The sequence below is a fragment of the Chroicocephalus ridibundus genome, chromosome 1, assembly GCF_963924245.1.
Source record: "Chroicocephalus ridibundus chromosome 1, bChrRid1.1, whole genome shotgun sequence".
NCBI lineage: Eukaryota > Metazoa > Chordata > Aves > Charadriiformes > Laridae > Chroicocephalus > Chroicocephalus ridibundus.
The window spans coordinates 68,934,877-68,954,240 of record NC_086284.1 but is presented as its reverse complement, the minus strand read 5'-3'; positions in this window follow the sequence as shown (position 1 = coordinate 68,954,240).

The following is a 19,364-nucleotide window of genomic DNA, read 5'->3' as shown; positions in this document are numbered from 1 at the left end:
GGAAATATTTTATGAAAACAGAAACTGTGCACAAAAAAAGGCCACCCTGAAACACCCCGTGTTTTGCTTTCTTTAGCAAGTTTTTCTGTGTTACAGCTCAGCTATAATTCCTACTTCTCATCGTCTCCAGAAGCCATCCTCTTGGCAGCCATGACATCCTATGCCCGTGATGGAAATGACTGGAGAGGCTCACAGCTGAGAAAAGCAACTTTAAAAATAGACGGGCTCATCTGTGATGTCTGGAGATGCAAATGCTTCACCTCCCGCTGAGCCACGGTGTTGTGAGGACAACCCCATGGCATGTTTTCTCTTGTGATCCAGCCCCCTTAAAGAGATTCCTGCTCCCCCGCCCTGGCTGTGGTTCAGCGTCCTATTAATAGCACTGATGCAATTGAATCAGTGAAACAATTGGGACTTGTTAGAAGAGGGGGAGGTTTTGGAAAAACCTGGATCATCTACCTTTTTACAGCAGCCTCACAAGCACTTGCATCAGCACACCTGAGGAGGTGGGGACAAGCCGCCCCAGATGGCTTTGCCACCAGAGCAAACGTGTCTACCAGCTACGCTCCAAATCCATTTGCTTCCACCACCATCCCACCTCATGCTCCCTATTAAAATCACGGATGCACAGCACCATCTGACACGACCTTCTTCTGAAGCCAGTGTTGCCTGTGTGTATGACACCTCCCCCAAAAAACCACCGTTGTTTAGGTGACCCCGTCCCCATCATTGTCTTTTGCATTGTCTACATCAGCAGCCTGGCGGCTGCCCAAGGGTCCTGATGTTCTTCTAGCATGAGAACCAGGCAAAACCAGAGAGATTCAGCTCGGAGTCTCCTCCTGCTGGCGCAGTACCGTGTTTTCTCAGGGTTTACCAAGGAGCTGGACCTGTGATAGTTGCTCCATCACCCTCCCCACCAGCCGTTTGCTGCCTTGATTTCCCCTGGTGAAGACCACTACAGGCTCAAATGCAGGTTTCCCACTGGAGAGCGGGGCCTGAACCTCATTTTTCCAAATAATCTCATCCTTTTTCACTCCAGAGAAGTTTCCTTGGCATAATTTCTGTCAAAGGTGCCAGAAAGGGAGAACTGTAAGCAAAAAGCTCTCGTGTGGACCAGTTTGGAGAGTCCTCTGAGGGAATTTGGCACTGATTCTCAGCAGAGAGTAGCTGCCACCCAAGTTATGTTGGTGTCAGAAAGAGGCGGCCGATGCTTTTGCTTCATTTAGAAGTTCCAAGTGCAAAAGAGAGGAGGTGAAGAAACTGGCAGGCCTGGACAAATAGTAAGTATCAGCCAGTAGCATTAAGAGGAGGAAGGCCTGGAAATCCTCATGGGGGCTGGAGGAAGGCAGCACACATCTTCCCGGGCTGGAAGGGGCCAAGTGCCCTGGTGTTTGAGAGCCTGCTTGGCTCTTAGGGTGGGACCTGACACAATTGAGGTAAAGCATGAGACAAGAGACCTTGGGCAGGCTCAAGCAGAAGAATCAGAGCTGGTTTTGCCCACCAGGCTCCCAAAGTTGTACGATGCTCCCTTAATCAGGCTGTTCAGCAATTAGTTTTCTCCACCTGTTTCTCCCACCTAAGCGTTTCCTGCTGCAAGAGCAAGCTGTTGGTTTCTGTTGTGCTCCTCAGAGCAGCACCTGGGTGAAAACCCCACAAGCCACCACACAGCCGTGTGTGCGTGGACCACCTGCAGCCACAGGGGCTGTCTGTCTGCCTGGGGCCAGCAAGGAGGAGAGTGGGGCACTTCTCCCCTGGCTTCCTGCAGGTGGGTGCTGCAGGACAGGGCTGCTGGGTGTCCCTCCAGGCAAGGGTGCTCTGCCTGGCACAACTTCTTCTGCCAATCCTTCCTTCCTTCCTTCCTGCCTTCCTTTAAATGGACCAGGTTGCCTCTGCCCTTCCAAAACTCTCCCCATCTCTTCTCCCCACCTGGTGCCTGGGGAGAAGAGATGGGGACAGCCCCTGCTTCCCAGTGCCTTCCTCTTATCCCACGTGCCAAGCCCAGCCTGCTACCCCTTCCTGTGTCTCAGACCTCTTGTTCACCACTGCCCTAGTCCTGGCTGCCATCGCTAATTAGGCAATCACCAAAAGACTCGGTGTGGAAGGGACCTCTGGGATCCACCTCATCCCACCTCCCTCTCAAACAGATCAGACAGACCTTTCAACTCCTCCTGATAGTACCTCTGTGAGGCAGCACTGCTGCCTTCACTCAGTCAAGGAGGCCGCTTGGGCAGTGATATGACATTACAGTGGAGGAGGAAAGAAGCTGGTGAGCTCTCTGTGGAGTATTTCTATTTTTTCTTCCCTTACAAATGCAATAATCTCAGTACTCCTTGGAGCTGATGGGGTGCAAAAGAAGTATTTCCATACCACAGGCAACAATGCAAGAACCCTTGTCTGTAAAATCTCACTTATCCGAGTATTTGTATGTAGCAGGGGCTGAGCGTTCAAAAATGGAGATTAGGGGCTTTGAAACTGCATTCGTCAGAAGTGGCTTTTCTTTCACAGGGGATGGGGAATGATGTTCTGCTGAATATGTTCACATACAACTCCCACAGCACTGTTTGAGTGTTACTTAACCAGGTGATTTCTGATGTCTTGTTGCCATCCACAGGAAGCAAGATGTATTCCAAATTGATTCAATAACAGGCATAAGACAAAGGAGATGGGATCTGTCTCTCTACATGTAGATGTCCACCATGTAGATGCTTACGTTTCAGTTAGCTACTCAACCTCCTTTAATGGTAGGGGGAAAGAGAGAGGTCCCTCTAGAATTTTAGATGTCTACCCTAGAATGAAATTAATCAAACCCTAAAAATTTGCTGTTCCTTTCTGTTGAACGCAAGGAACCTGGCATGATCACTTCCAGTGTGCAAGCTTACGGTAAAGACATCTAAAGCTGGTGAGATGAATCCCACCCAGGGTGACAGGAGAGGAGCCCAGCTGCTGGGATGCGCGTTGTCACTCTTCTTTACTCACCTTAATTGTGCAGCAGTGATTTTCTTTCAGGCCCTGCTTCTCCTCCCAGGGTTTTTCCCTCCTGCCTTGGGTGCCACAGGGATGGCTCAGGCCGCTAGATGGGGGTGCTCTCATGCAGGATCCGTCCCGCAGCACTGCTCACCGTTGGGCTGTTTTGCAACGATCCCAACCAGGAGAAGCTCATGAGGACTTTTCTGTGAGCACCAGCGCTGGCCCTGCGCGTTGCTGACTCAGCCGGTGCCCCATGAGTGACCCGGGTGGGGTGCCAGCGCACCGTGGGGTCCTGCCGAGCTCGCCAGAACATGCTCTGCAGGATGGCACTGGCTTTTTGTTCTTCTGCGGCAGGACAAGGCGACACCTGGTCGGGTACAAAGCTGGAGCTGCTCCCACAGCACTTGGTGCGTAATGAAGGCTGCCAGGACAAAGTGTCCCCTCCCAAACAAGCTTGTACTGGCAGAGTGAGTCTGGGCAAATGGGTTCCAGCTTTGTGTGGTGTTTCCACGGTGTTTTTAATTGGTACGAGAAAAAAGGATATTGCTGCCTGGCAGAGGGCAGCCAGAGACGGGAAAGGTAAATCCCTCACTGCCTTGGTGCTGTCGAAGGGATCAAAACAAGGAGGGTGGCTGTTCTCATGGGGTGTCACTTAGATCTAGGGCTCCCGAGCAGCGATGCAGTTCCTGATTATTGCTTTCGGTTTACTTCGCACTTATTATTGTATTGCATGGGTGTGATATTCATCTTATTTTAAGACTATCTGCTCCCCTGATTTGCCTGCTCGGTCATCTTTCCTAAGGCGGGAAGGTAAACTTGCTTGGCTGGGTGAGCTGCACATCCTTGTTGTTAAGCTCACACCGGAAAACAACTGTATATTCAACTCTGCAGTGCCATGAGTAGTTCCCGTGGTGTGGATCACAGCCCGCGATGTGGACCACAGCTGTGGGGATCACAGACTTTGGGCTGGCCCCGTGGTCGTTTCTGGGCTGGCTGGGAAGAAAACTGAAGGCCACGGGGCCTTACAGCACTAGTACAGTAACCACTCCATCCACGTTAGAGCTGGCCCAAAGGACTTATTTTCCGAAAACAGGTCTGAAAAAATATTTCTGAAAAACATGAAGGGTACTTGCATTCTTAAATTTGGGAGCAGGGATATCCTCCTATTGTTTTTGCAAGCACTAGCAAAACAAGAATAATACTTTATTTGATCAGTCTTGTGAAATATAATCAGGTGAAGACTTCTTTAGAGCCCCTTGGCTGTCTGACCCAGAACAACCATAAAGCTTATGACGGGGTAAGCATCCTTTCTGCGTTACTGTTTCATTTGCAGGGATCAGGTGGCGTTATCAGCAGTGCAGAGTCCTTAGCAGAGAGCTGATGGCAAACCGTCTGCCTCTCTCTTGGTGTCCAGGCCCCAGAGGAGCTGGGCTGCCTCCCAGGCTGGATGAGGCAGGAGAAGCGGGAGAGAGAAGGAGCAGTGCTTAAACAGGCTCAGCAGCTGCTCAGGCCTTGGGCTGGGGAGGGATCTAGACCTCAACTGGACAGGGATAAGGCATGGCAGGGACATAAGGACAGGGGAGAAACTTTCTCCACCAGTGTTCTTTCACGTGTCTTCCATGATAGCATGCATTCACACCTCTTCCCTGGTGCGCCTTAACCCAAACCTCACCTCCCCCAGCCCCTTTTGCTGTCACGGTTCACCCGTGGCATTAGGGGTGGCTCCTGGCAGCTCTCCTGGCAGGAGCAGACCTGCTCCCTGCATGCTACCGGCCACCACTGGCGGGACTGCGCGAGCCCAGGGAGTTTGCCAGAGAGAGATGTGCCGGGCTGGCGCTGGCGAGGCTGTAACGTGTGGCCGTGGAGCACCTCTCCAGGCCACATCCTGGAAGAGGCAGCATAAATCATGCCGGCTGTGTGGCTTTTTCCCCCTGCTCTGCGGCAGATCAGCTGATTTTATTTTTTTTGTTTGCACTGTGTGTTTTTCCCTGGAAGGCACGTGATGCTTGATCTGCAGATATCCCTTCTTAAGAAATGTTTGCCTCAGTTTCGAGCCAATGCTGGGAGTGGAGCACTTCTCAGCAGGCCCCTCGTCTGCGACACCACTAAATCGCAGCTTTTTGTGCCTTTCCCCTGGGCAGACACGGGCACAGGGCTGGTCAGAGGTGGGCTGGCAGGAACTGCCTGTTTGTGGCACAGGCTGCTTTCGGCTACATCGCCAGAGAAAAGATGTTTTATGCGCTGGCGAGCTGAGACATCTGTCTCCAGACGCTGGAGCTTCTCATCCTTGGCTGTGACGGCTGACAAGGACCAGCTGAGAAGCAGATGTTAATTAAAATGGAAAAGCAGAGCATCAGCCTGGTTTGTTCATATATACAGGTTGCCTTACACAGAGGACTAACACCCTTTATGGGACGCTGTGGTCGGCTGCAGGGGGGGTTGTGATCCGTCATGGTTATTTCTAAAGGGCTACGCTGAAGCCGTGCTCCTTTTCCTTCCACATGTAGCTTTGCATTTAGGTGAATATCTGCTCTTACCCCTATCTGCTACGTAGATTCCTGCTGCTGGTCTGTCTCACACCCGCTTTCTGTGGCCTAAGTTTTACCTTGCTCTTTCATCAAGGTCCTGCTTTTATAATATAAAGCAGCAGTTTTGATGGGAGGGGCTGGGAGCAGCGCAGAACCTGAGTTCATCTTGCCCCAGAGAAGTGGGGGTGTGCTCAGACTGCCCTTCTCAAAATGCATCTGTTGCAAATGCAAAAGTCCGCGGGAGGGAGAAGAAACCAGTGTTAAATACAATGTTCTTTCTTCTGCCATCTGTTCTGTTTCTGTTATAAGAGGCACAGGTGAGATGATGCTGGAAGATCTCCACTCAACAGAAAGTAAAGAGACAGTTTCCCGCTGAGAGCTGAATGGTACCGTGCGTGTTTTCAGAGGCTGGGGACAGCACCGTTGGGCTAAAACTTTGCAGAATTTTTTTTTCCATGAATGAAAACTTCTCTGAGTTTGTCAACTGAAAAAGATGAGAAGGACGGGAGCGAATTCACCTGTGAGAAACCTCCTGGAGGTTAAATCTTTGCCCTGGCTGCTCTCTGGAGCGTGGTGCCTTCGTGGGTGAGTGAGATCAGAGTTGTGTGCTCTAGTAGATCCATTTTTGCTTTAAACACTCGGCATAATGCATGAGGTAAACCACCTCTTCCTCAGGCAATGAGAGCCCCACACCCAAGTGCTCACCATCCATAGGATCATAGAATGGTTTGGGTTGGAAGGCACCTTAAAGATCATCTAGTTCCAACCCCCTGCCATGGGCAGGGACACCTCCCACTAGACCAGGCTGCTCAAAGCCCCATCCAGCCTGGCCTTGAACACTTCCAGGGATGGGGCAGCCACAACTTCCCTGGGCAACCTGTTCCAGTGCCTCACCACCCTCACAGGAAAGAATTTCTTCCTAATATCTAATCTAAATCTCCCCTCTCTCAGTTTGAAACCATTCCCCCTCGTCCTATCGCTCCACTCCCTGATAAAGAGTCCCTCCTCACCTCTCCTGTAGGCCCCCTTTAGGTACTGGAAGGCTGCTGTAGACATCCAGACATGCTTCAGACTTCTGTATGATAGCTAGGCTGTCCAGTCGTCTAGGACTCGCTAACAGAGGACTTTTTTACATCACTCAGCAGCAGGGATCTGGAAGGTGACTCTGAGAGACATTTTTAATACAGTGAGTGTATGCATCAGCCCGAGTCACACACCCTTTCTCTTATTAAATGGGTTTTAAAAGCTTGACCCTCAGGGTTTTGAACTATCGGCAAACAAAATGAGACTGAGATTTGGTTTTGAGGACTCGGTGGATGGTGCTTTGTGTGGAGTAATCCCTCCAGCATCTAGGAGACGTGACCTGTGGAGGCAGGCGAGGTAAGTCGCTGGAGCTGCTCATCATTCTGTTCCCTTGGACCAGAGAGTGAGCAGCATCCTGCTTGACTTTCCTTGGTGAGAGGAAGGCCCGTGTGGTCTTAAACCCTTTCAAATCCTACTGAAACTAAGAGTTGGTATCTTAACCTGAAAAATAACACCTCAAAACCCTGCTCTGCGTGGGACAGCAGTTCACAAACTTCTCTGTTGCCTACTCCATTTCTTGTTGAGAGGCACTGGTCCTACAAACCCTCTGGGCAATGTGAGCTTATGTTTGGAAACCTGTTTCGGAAGGTGCAAAAAATAGCCACAGGCTCCATCACTGCCCCCGTTAGCCTAAATTCAGTAGAGCCAGATGCAGGAGAATTGCTTGATGGGGGGACATTTATGTATCCTTATGACACATGTGCATTCGATAATGCTTGCTCATTGCCACTGTTTTCTGCCCTCGGTACGTACCAACAGCACCAAACAGAGCTGCTCTAGTATTTTAACTAGAGGACTGTTTTTTCCCCGAGATATTGAGAGGATTAGAAAGAACTAGAGTACGAAACTTTTGTCTGTCCATGGGCCCTTCAGTGAGGGGGGTCTGAAAACATGATTTTTGTTGAGTGTAAGAATTATGAAAGGAATGAGAAAGCTCCAAAGCCTCCCAGCAAACCTTCGTGCAGACACGCTGCCAGAGGGCTGAAGAGCCTGAGCAGTGCTGACCCCTGAGGGCCGCCGCCTAGTCCTCAGTGGTGCAGGGCTGTCTGCGGCACAGCTGCTCCAGCTCAGGCTCAGGCATCCAAAAAAATATTCCAAGGTCACCATAGCTTTCCTTCCCATAGGGCTTGCCTCCACGTCAGCAGCCCTGTGGCGTTTGTTGGAACTACGGGTCATTTTCCATCTTGTAAAGCACAAGGCTTGCTGCTGAATAATCAATAGGCTGGGTAAAACCCCCTGTTTCTCCCATCGTTCTCTAGTAACATTTTCCTCCCTCCACCCTGCCTCCATCAATGGGACTGACACGTTTTCTTCCAAGTTACCAGCGTACATCTGCCGCCAGCTTCCCATGCTCATGGGAAGCCTTGCTGTATTCCTCAAAAGCACACCACTGTCTCTTGCTGCAGCCAAATCAGTCACTGCTGTTGTCAAGCCAATTGTACATCAGGTAAGTCAGCAACAAATATTGGGCAATGCTTATAGTGCCCCTGGCAATGCTGCACAGGGAAGTAAATCTCATCAGACCTCAGCACAGCCTGTGCCCCTAGAAGCTCTGGAGAGCATCGTCTCCTTCTCCTGATGTAAACGTCTTCCAGGGCTGAAGAACTTCATCTGATATTCTTGCAGCCTCCTTGAAACGCCAAGGGTAGTGTCGCTTTAATTGCCTTTGAATAGGTCTCATCAACCTTGCGGCTGTAGCTGGAAATAGCTTTTAATCAGACAGTCTTTTTTCTCCTATTCTTTTTCCTGAGATCATTTTTACTGGAGGGAATATGTCATTTACAGCAATGGGCTTGCAGGGGGCCAGCAAGGCGTCTCTGCAAGCTGGATTTCTTCACCCTTTTCTGACCAACTGATTTGCTTGGCAACAGCAGACAAAAACAACGCGGAGAGGCCGCCTTGGAGGAGAGTGGACGTCCTGTAGGCCATGATCTGATGTTTTCCAGACAATGTCTCTGTCTGGCAGCAAACTGCACTCTTCTCCAATTCTTCAACATCTTCAAAAGGCAGATAATATAATCAGACCTGGTTATCCAGGAACAGATTTGCCTGTTTCTCTCTATTTCTTCATGGGGCTTAACCAAAAACCACATTAACCCTTTTGGCTGCAGCCTGAACCTAGGAGCTCAAATTCAGTTCCCCACTCAAATCTGTAATTTATTTTTTATTAGAGCCCCTGCTTTCCACCTGCTCGCCCTCTGAGCCTGTCCAGCGTCTTCTGTTCATCCTCTGTCCCTTGGAGAGCCGTGTGATGGGGCTGGCTGCAAACAGCACCCATCAGAGCCTGGTAGAGCCAGCATTCACCAGCACTCACCAGGTGCCCAGAAGCACCCTGTGACAGGACATGATGTGAGCACCATCAACAAAATGCTGATTTTCATGTAAGAAATTGTGAAAGATCATAGAGGGGGGAAAAAATGGCCAAGAGAGGTAGGTATGGCCTCTCTGAGACAGCACAGTGCTTAACCCAGTCTCTTGGCCTGGTCAATGTAAAATGACAGGCGGTTTGTGCCTCCAGAAGCCCTGCTCGGAAAATTAAGGCAGCTTAGCTTTGGCTTTTGCTGTGAATAGCTCAACGGTGCTACCTCATGGCCAGACAGAAAACTACCTTGCCCTCCTGCTTCTTTGAAAATTTTAATTTCTCCTGCAAGTGACAGACAGGGTTTCTCTTACCGCTGGCATGAGAGACTCTTGCTACGGGAGTCTCTTACTGCTAGGCAAATACTCCAAGTACATCCAATGTATCCAGCTGCATACGCTGGGATTTGTTTTTTGGCAGGGGGGACGCTTAAAAGGGGGAAGGTTCACAAAGTACTTTTGTCAAATATAAAGTTTCTGTTTGTCCTTCTCCTTTACCTGGTGCAGTGTTGTACCCCCTCTCAGACGGGGAGCTCTTTGGCACAGGGACCACTTCTGAACTCCGTTGCCCGGCTCCCTGCAGGAGAGGCCACAGTGGTGCAGCCACCACAGCTGGCTGGCATCGCAGCCGGCCCCTACAAATGCCAAGCCGTATCTTGGGGAAGACGAAGTTAAAGAACAAGCCATAAAGAAACTGCTCGAGGCCTCTCGATAAATTGCCAGCAGAGGCCTGATTATCTTGTTCTTTCCCCCATTGGATGCCACCTGTCTTCTCTTCCCTTCAATACCACCTGGAAAAAGTTCAAGCATCAAAACACCCTAGAAGAGACTCATGATTTGGAAAATTGATCTGGCCTGGAAACGTTCCCATTCACCAGCTTGTTTCCATCCCTGTTGCAGAGTATTTTTATGTTGCTACAAAAAAGAGGACGGGGGACCCATCGTGAGGCCGCTGCCTATTACCTGTCCCACGTTAGGCAGATTCAAGCCATGCTGGTTGCTTTCACGCTGTGTCACACTTGTCCTGGGTCTCCTCTGAGAGAGCCGCAGGTGGTTCCTCTTTGACCCAAAGGCATATTTTTGGTTTGCCGTCTCCTTGCGGTGCAAAGGGTCGGAAATAACGTGAGGCCCCACAGTGCAGCCCCCCAGATGGGTACTTTGTAGCCAGACACCAAAGGTGGGAGTGTGTCCCCCGCCCCCGTTCAATGCTTTTGTGAGCTAACTGCAGTTCCTGCAAAGAGATGCAAAGCCTGTGGCAGCCAGAGAGTTGACGTCTGCAGAGCGAAGCCTGATGTGGTTCCCCACCGACTGAGGCTGGCTGCAGCTCCTCCCGGAGCCACAGCCATCCCTCCTTCATCAAATCAGCCATTGTGAGGCCTCTGTCAAGAAAGCTTCTCTGGAGGGCAGCAGGCAGGGTAATATTTGTCCAGCTCGTGAGCAAGAAATTAGCTCTGTCTGCCAGAGGCTCCTCCAGCCCTTCTGTAAAAGAGTAGAGCAGCATATTGCAAAATGAACCCCCCACCACCATATTGGACCTGAATAGAATGCAAGATTTTGGGGTCCCGGTGACAAAGGCAGATCAAGTATTTATGAAAGAAAGTAGTCACCCTTTGGCAGGGAGGCTGTGTTGAGACCAATCTTCTGTAACTGGTATCTTCCTGCTGCTTTCCCCTGGAGATGTGGTGCACAAACCTTGTTAGCTGAACTCACCTAGAGTGCAATCCCCCAAGGGCCAGAGGCGAGTATCTATAGCAAATTGTTTGAAACTCTTTATTTTTCATAAGGTTTTGTTTGCCAGCATAGAGGAGTTTGATGGGGGAGACACAACTGCGTGTCGATACAACCATCGTCCTCGGAGCTGAGTTGGAGAACTGTTCTTCCTCTGACAGACTCTGATTTTTTCTATCGACCAGTCTTCTCACCTCTGTCAAAAATACGCAGTAGTTCGGACCTGTCACCAGCACTAACAGCACTCTGCCTTCCGGAGGCATGGGGCAGAAGATGTTATGAATGGAAAGAGGCCTGGGGACAAGGTGCCAACCTCTTTGAAATTTGTTGCTTTTGGTAAGTGATAAGTGAGTGCTTCCATTTGATGAGAGCTTTGTGGTGTATCCTAAAAGCAGCAGCAGCAGCCCTGGAGATGTTCTCCCCAAGCCCAAGGCTGCTGGAGCAGCATCACTGGAAGGGAGGATCCATGAAGGCGAAGGAAGGGTTGTTTCTCAGCTGAACATGAATGGAGGCTTATTTAGCTGAGGACTGCTCCTCCCCTCCCTGTTTTGGGACCTCGAAGAAGCATTCAGTAACTTACAGGAAGATTTACACAATGTCCCAGCGCTGCTTGCTTCCTGGCTGCGGGGACACAGGGCTTCCAAGAATCCCGAGAGCTTGCGAGAGGCACCGAGCAGCCGCCTGGCAGGAGAGGTGCTGGCTCTGCACATCCGCGCAGCCAGTGAAATAGGGAAGCCTGGCCAAAGTACTTTTTTGGCGTGGTTTTTCTTTCAAAAAACATTCAGAAATATAAATTTAAACTGACAGGTTTAAGTCACTAGAAAGCCCCATGGAAAAGGCTTGGTATTGCTCACGTGGGAGCTCTCGGCTGACATGTGGTGTAGAAAGTTGCAGTCTTCGGAGAGGATGGGTTTAATGCTAGCCTGACTTCTTTTTTTGTGGTGTCGATGCAGAGAGACATGGTAATTGTACTGCTTTTGCACAAGTGCAAAATTCCAGTAGCCACAGCTTAAGAAAATAAAACATTAAAGTTTAGATTGCAAAATATGATCCAGTTGCTCTTGGTATAAGAAAAAATTAAATACTCAAGATATTAAAGTTCAGAACAGAGCTTTGCCGTTTCTCCTATTTATCTGCCTTGATGTGCTCATAGCTACGAAAACAACCGAGTGAGCGGGGAAAAACAAAACTGATAAAATGTAGAAATGAGTGCAGATCAACTGGCAGTTATGAGATTTGTCTGATACCACTGCACTTTGTAATAAATCTGGGTCTCCAAGGACCCCGTGACTGAAGAACGCGAGCAGAGAGCATTTACCATGACGGTATGTGTAAGCGAGTTGTTTGGAAGCGCAAATATCACTCTGTATCCCACTGTCTGCCAGCAGGTCCCCATTGCATGCCTACACCAAGTGACAGTCAGAACAAACTAGGTGTGGTATTATGTGAAAAACAAAACAAACCAACAAAAAAGAAAAAAGCCCCCAGGATAAACCACATGGGGTAAGAAGCCAGAAATACAAACCGTGCGTTCTCTGGCACTGCTTGCCAATGTTTTGTGTGTCTCCAGCTCCTAAGCATTTTGAGTGCACCCTCAGCAAGTTTGCTGATGACACAAAGCTGTGTGGCGAGATCTACGGGCTGGAGGGAAGGGATGCCATCCAGAGGGACCTGGACAGGCTTGAGAGGTGTGCCCGTGTGAACTTCATGAAGTTCAACCAGGCCAAGTGCAAGGTCCTGCACCTGGGTCATGACAATCCCAGGCACAAATACAGGTTGAGTGGAGAATGGCTTGAGAACAGCCCTGAGGAGAAGGACTTGGGGGTGTTGGTGGACGAGAAGATAACATAAGCCAGCAATGTGCGCTTGCAGCCCAGAAAACCAATCAGATCCTGGGCTGCATCAAAAGAAGTATGGCCAGCAGGTCGAGGGAGGTGATTCTGCCCCTCTACTCCACTCTGGTGACACTCCACATGGAGTACTGTGTCCAGCTCTGGAGTCCTCACCATAAGAAGGACATGGACCTGTTGGAATGGGTCCAGTGGAGGGCCACGAAGATGATCCAAGGGCTGGAGCACCTATGCTATGAGGACAGGCTGAGAGAGTTGGGGTTGTTCAGTCTGAAGAAGTGAAGGCTCCAGGGAGACCTTATAGCAGCCTTCCAGTACCTAAAGAGGGCCTACAGGAAAGATGGGGAGGGACTCTTTATCAGGGGGTGTAGCAACAGGATAAGGGGGAATGGTTTTAAACTGTAAGAGGGTAGATTTAGGTTGGATATTAGGAAGAAATTATTTACTGTGGGGGTGGTGAGGCACTGGAACAGGTTGCCCAGAGAAGTTGTGGATGCCTCATCCCTGGAAGTGTTCAAGGCCAGGCTGGATGGGGCTTTGAGCAGCCTGGTCTAGTGGGAGGTGTCCCTGCCCATGGCAGGAGGGTTGGAACTAGATGATCTTTAAAGCCACTTCTAACCCAAACCATTTCATGATTCTATGATTCCCCTGTGACATCGTGCATCCCTGCATTTATTTATTTCTAGGAACAATAGCCTGCCTTTTCTTAGCTGTCTTTCAGGGACCCTTTAAAGTTAGCATCCTCTGAAGACCATCACCCTCCAGAAGGGACTTCTGACGAGAGCCGTGGTGCAGCACCACCCAGCCTGCAATGCTGCAGTGTGAAGGTCTCACCTGTGGGAGATGGAAATCCCATTTTTCAAGAATGTTCCAGCTTTAATATGTACCAACAACCTCCAGAGAAGAAAGAAAATAGCTTTTAAATACTTTTCCTATTTTCTTTTGGAAATTGGAAAATGCCGGTGTCCTAAGGTAGGGGCATGTCTAGTGCAGCCAGCGATTACAGCAATTACAGAGACTTCTCTCATTGTATTCCCTGTCCCGGCTGTGATGAATTTGCGTATGATGCTGCCTTAGGACAGCCCCGGCTGGACCCCACTTCTTCAAAGCCATGGTGGGGTGGGGACATATTTTCTCATAGTCCAATGATTTTACGCTATGCTGTGCTGGACCAGCGGGGTCTTTGGTGTTTTGTATGAGGATCAGTGGGTGACAGTCCTACTTTTTGCCTTTGGGCTTTTACACCAACAAAACTCCCTCTCCAAGCTGCTGATGCTAGGACAACTGTCTGGGTGGCTGTCCCTGCAGTCCTGAATGAGGAAACCCCTTCTCCGAGAGCTTCTGTCTGGCTCTGCGGGAACACCCCTCGCACATCAGCTCGGGTCGAGGCATGTTCCCGTTAGCATCAGATCTGTCACGCTGCACAGTGTGACCTTCTTCCCCTGGACGCTGCACTTCATGTGCATGACAACCAGTCTGAGATGTTTCCCCAGCTCATGGCTCATCTTCCCAGTTCATCGGACATATTCAAAATCAGAGCAGATTTCACCGCCTAACTCTCCAAAATGCTGCCCTCCCATTAGGTGGTAGTCTGACACTAACTCCTTGATTATCCCTTCCAATCTTTGTGGATATCTTTTTGGAAAGCTCACAGAGACCATCCCAAAAGAAAATGTGGTGGGGTGTATGAACTCAAGCCAAACCAGAATAGAATAGAGCAGGACTGACAAAAAGACCCTAAAAAATACAGCAAAAATTGAGGAACCTAATTGAAAATCCAGAGTTGTTTCAGACACAAAAGCACAAGAAGTGAGAGGGACTGGCACCTTAAATAATATACAGAATATAAGGAAAACCCATCAGTTAGCTTTTGACCAAGTACATTACAGTACGCAACAGAGATTACAGTTGAAGAGCGCGGTATTTTTAGGAGTATAAAGTACAAAACCTATTGACGCAACAGCTTCTACCAACGGCAGCTGTGTCAGATGCAGTGCCAAGCCTCTCCTTTTCACTGCCCTTCTATTTATCATCCACCGCTGCTTTATATTGTTATCCTTTTAGCAGATGTTCACTGCATACCTTACTCACAGACATCCATGGTATCGTGAGCTGCCCCATTGTGCTCCCCTGGTGAGTCTCCATCCCGCCTGTGCATCCCATCTGCTTTCAAACTTCCAGAGGTTCAGGGTCTTTCCTCCAGCCCTGCTGGCACGGTGCCTCATCTTGGCCCTCGGTAGACGTCTCAGGACCTGGGAGGCCCTTGACTCTTGCATGTGTGTTTGTGTGAACTGGGGGCACCCAAAGAGTTGTGTCAGGTTTGAAACAGAAGGGTGGTTCTTCTGCTGGTGACTGGTTCAGAAACGGCGTTGGGCTGGACGGACCTGGCTTTGATGTGTTTCGACGATTCTGATCTTCCTGTGCCCAAGAACAGCTTGGATATCCAGCCCCAGGATGTCTTCTTGCTAACTCCAGTATATCTTTCCCAGAGACCCAGTACAAGGTCTCTCAATGTTCAGTAATCCCTCAGCTTCCCTCTCCTTTGGAGAGGAGGTGGCATTGACAGGGACTTCTGTCAGCTTGCACATGAAGAATCCTCTTGTAGGCTGCCTGTTCATCAGCCTACTGATCTCTCCGAAGTTTCAAATTACTTCGTTGGGTATTTTTCATTAGAATATTTTCAAACTATTGCCTAGTTTGAAAGATATCGCTCCACTCGTTACTTGAAATACTGTGATGGTTAAGGGAATGTGGGTGATGCAAAGGAATTTTTGAACCAGAGGCACCTCAGTCATAGACAAAGCTCAAAATTTGCAGGTCTGAGGGGCAAAAATGCTCAAAGCAAACCTCTCCCCTTCCTCCCTGTGCCAGGATCCTCACTGCTGTAAGACATCTATCTTAGGGGTTGTCTAATATCCTTCTGGTCACATCTGGCTCTGCTCTTTCTACTCAGTCCCCGGTCCCTGCTGCACATGAGATTTCCTCCCACGTTTGCAGACATCTGGCTATGCAAATGCTTCTAGTCCAGTCTCATCTGCTAGAGGGTCTCCATGGCAGCTTCGGACACCCCCTTAGCAGAGATGGCTTCTCAACTTGAGCCCCTTCTGTGAGAGCAGCTGGGAAAATTATTTTCCTACACTGGAGGCAGGAAGCTGCCCTGGGATCAGTGCTGGTGGCCACTGAAGTTTCAATCAAAGGTCTCAATCAAAGCTGAGACCATTTTTCCTCCTTTTCAAACTCTGCTCTACTGAGGGAGAGCAGCAAGGCTTCCCGTGAGATTGCCTCGTGCCCAGCAGAGGTGGGCAACACAGTTTCACACACAACACAGTTCAAAGATCCTAATAGTTTTCACATAGAGGAACTCCCCTCCGGATTAGAAAGTCAGTGGTCAGAGGAGCAAGGACTCCACGTTGCCCACATCCCGTTGACTGGCTCAGCTGGTTTCCTGCGGGGTCAGTGCAGGAGGCTGCAGCCCTGCCAGGGGCTCACTGCTGGGCTTTTATCTGTGCGAGTTCCTGAAGGTTGGTCGGGCAGGAGCCCTCAGCGTCGCTGGGTGTCTTCATACGCACAGGTATGAAAGAAACACGGGAAGCAAGAAGGCCCTGTTTGACTGCAGCGTGTAAATGCATTTATATCTTCAGCAATTTTCGTGAGAAAGGTCATTAATCTTCAGCAGATTTTAGCAGGAGCAAGCTGTCTTCTGTGAAATTTTTTGTTTTTCTTTCCCCAGTTCCATTACCAGATGCAGTACTTAGCAAAATTCCCTCCATACCTGTGGGCTGGCAGCTGCAGTGGACTGTGTTCCCCTCCATCTGCACGGCTTTTGGGTCATTTGGCAGGTTTCAATTCTGAACCCTTTTTAAAAAAAATATGCAACACAGCTGATTTCCTCTGGGCTACAATAAGAGAAGTGTCTAAAAAAAGCCGTCCTTCCAAATCCATATTTTTGATGTTAGCATCAATTTTGCTTTCCTGTTTAGTTTCATTTATACTCACTACAGCAGCTCTTCTCCTTATCGTGTTCAACAGAAACAGGCAGCGGTCCAGATTAGGATGAGATGCTTTTAGAAAGCAGCCATGTTAATTATGTAGCACTTCCTCAGCACCAGACATTCATAACTAGCTCACCTTAAACCAGTTAATTCTCAGATTAAGCCTGAGGGAGCAGCCTGCGAGGGTCACCCATGGAAATCTTCATGACCGTGTGTGTCGTGTGTGGCACTGTCTCTTGGTCCCTCTCGGTGACCAGGTGAAGTGGTGCCACGTGGATGTAAAAAACAGAGAAAAGAAGTTTTAATCAATGTAACTGTTCCCTCTACGTGAAAACTGGACCTGCTGCATCTTCTGGCCTAAGCTGGAGAAAGCCCAAAGGTAAGAGGAGCATCTCTGTCTCCCTGGTCCCATGCCACACACCACCATCATCTCACTCCTTTGATCACCCTGTAGTGATAAAAGGAGCACTTCGCTTGAGTTTAGACTTAGAAAATGATCTCTAGTCAGGAAAGGCCTTTCTCTCTGTCATTCTGGTCATAAATCATCTGATCTGATTTGCGTGCTACTTGGGCAGAAAGGCAGCCGAAGGCTGTGCGTGGTGTACCGCCGAGAGGTGCTGTTTATAACTGTAAGGGAAACAAAGCTCATAAAGTGCTTTCAGCTGCATATCTCAGCTGATTATTTTTACAGAACACAATATAATTTCCTATGGAGGACAGAAGCTGCTTTTTTTTGTCTCCTCCACCTTGTGTTAATCATGCTTTGTTGTGTGGCATCCTCGCTGCTCTCCGACCTGTCCTTTTACGTTCATCTTGTCCCTCTTGACAAAGAAACCAGGTTTGTGGCCCGGAGTATTTATTTGCAGCACCCTGATAGCTGTGGTTTTCTAATATCTGTACTGGTCTTGGGAGGAGAGGAAAAACTAATACCTATGGGGTGAAATCATGGCTTGGTGGAAGGCAATGGCAGCGTTCCCGCCAGCTTCACTATGGCCAGAATTTCACCCCAGGAACACCTGGGGAACTAATATCTTCACCGTCTCCTCGAACTGCCTGCCTTGCTGCTGGACCAGGAGTCCACAGAAAGGCCTGCTGCCTCCACACAGATCCAAAAAAAGGAAAAAGAGGTCTGGTGGCCACTCCGGAGCCAGACTGCTCTCCTGTTTGACTACTGCTTTTGTTTCTTTGTCCCTGAATTCGTTACACCAGCAGTGATGCTAACAAAGCTCAGATTGTGCTGCTCTGGGTGGGAGGGGGGTGCCTGTACCTGCTTTGGCTGGTGCAAGGGGACCACGATGTCCCCGGCACCTACCGACTGGCTGTGCTGTCATGGAGCTGCCGGACACAGGCACGGATCCAGGCCTGCAAAATAGCCTGCTCACATCTGTGGTCCGACTCACTGAATGTGCAGAGATTTGCTCCTTAAATTGCTTTTTGCAGCTCCACGCTGTCTCAAGATGCTCCCGCCTGCCAAAGCCTTTGGTCCTTCTCACGTCTGGGAGCCTAGTTTAACGAAGCCTGTTCAACCTGGGGACAGTGTCGAGCCTCTGCCAGCAGCCCTGGCTCCCCGCGCGTCCCCAGAAGCTGGGCTACATGCGGGTGATCCAGCTCAGCTCAGGCCTGCAGTGTGGTACGTGATACCCGAGTCTTCTGCATCCCAGTCCTTCACCCGGGACAGTTTGTGTGAACATAAATCAAAGGGCAGTTTGAGAGAGCTGATACCCTCTCTAGTTGGCTATTTTAGTACTTTTGGTAAGATTATAGCTGCTCACCACCTTGTAGGATATGGTTTCATGATTGGCTCGAGCAAGTTTTCATGGCTGCTGAAGGTGTAAATCACTGTGGTACATTGGGATTGCATCCACAACATCCATAAAGTTTATTACCCCTGCTTCAAATTACAGAAGTTACATTTTCTCTTCTGTTTATCCTTGCCTTGTGTGGCTCCAGACATCCCGTCTGCTGCAGAATTTTTTGCCCTCTACTGCAAAAGTCAGGATTTCACCCTTACTCGTGGCACTGATGGGCAGAAGGACTGCTCACAAACAGGCTGTGTTTTTGCAATGCCATTGAAGGGTCAGGCCCCACAAAACAGATTTTCCTGTCCTGGACCTGGGGCTTGTGAGGCTGAACATTGAAGTCAGGCAGGGGACTTGCTCTGGCTGAAAGCTAAGTCTACCAAAACCACAAAAAGATGAGTAGTCCCAGCAGCACAGAGGAGGGCAGGAACCAGCCCAGAGGCAAAGTGGGGAATGAGATTGTTCCCGTCAGCAGCAGCTCACACTTGGATCAATTTAAAGCAATCACAAAACTTCACAGGCAGTCTGGGGATTTATCACAAAAGAGATTATTTAGGAATGCGAACTATCCATGTCCAGGACCAGGTGATGCCCAGCCATCACGGCAGCTGCAGGTTAGGGGCCAACACCCACAGCTTCACTTCATGCACCCATTCTTCTTGGCTGGCAGGTCTTCCCTGTGGACCCACCTGCAAAGCCACTGGCAATCCTACGATGCACTTTGGCACTTACTGCTGGAGAATGGCTTTACTTGGCACCTGAAATGCATTTGTGAGCTTGGTACCTAAATCAGGCCCTCTGGCTTCCCATCCTGTCCTCCTGTGCTTTTTCAGCAGATGTTTTCTTACAGCAGCCTCAGAGCACCGAGATATAGTGAGGTAAGAGGCGACTTGCGTTGTTCTCTCCACTGGAAAACATGAGGTTAAATACTGTAAGCTCTTGGCCAAAACAGGCCAGAGTGTCCTCCGGGACCAATCCTGCCCTCGCTGAAGTCAATGGGAACTTTGTCTGATTTTGCTGGCTGTTGTGAATTATTGTCTAAATTATTGCATCATTCTG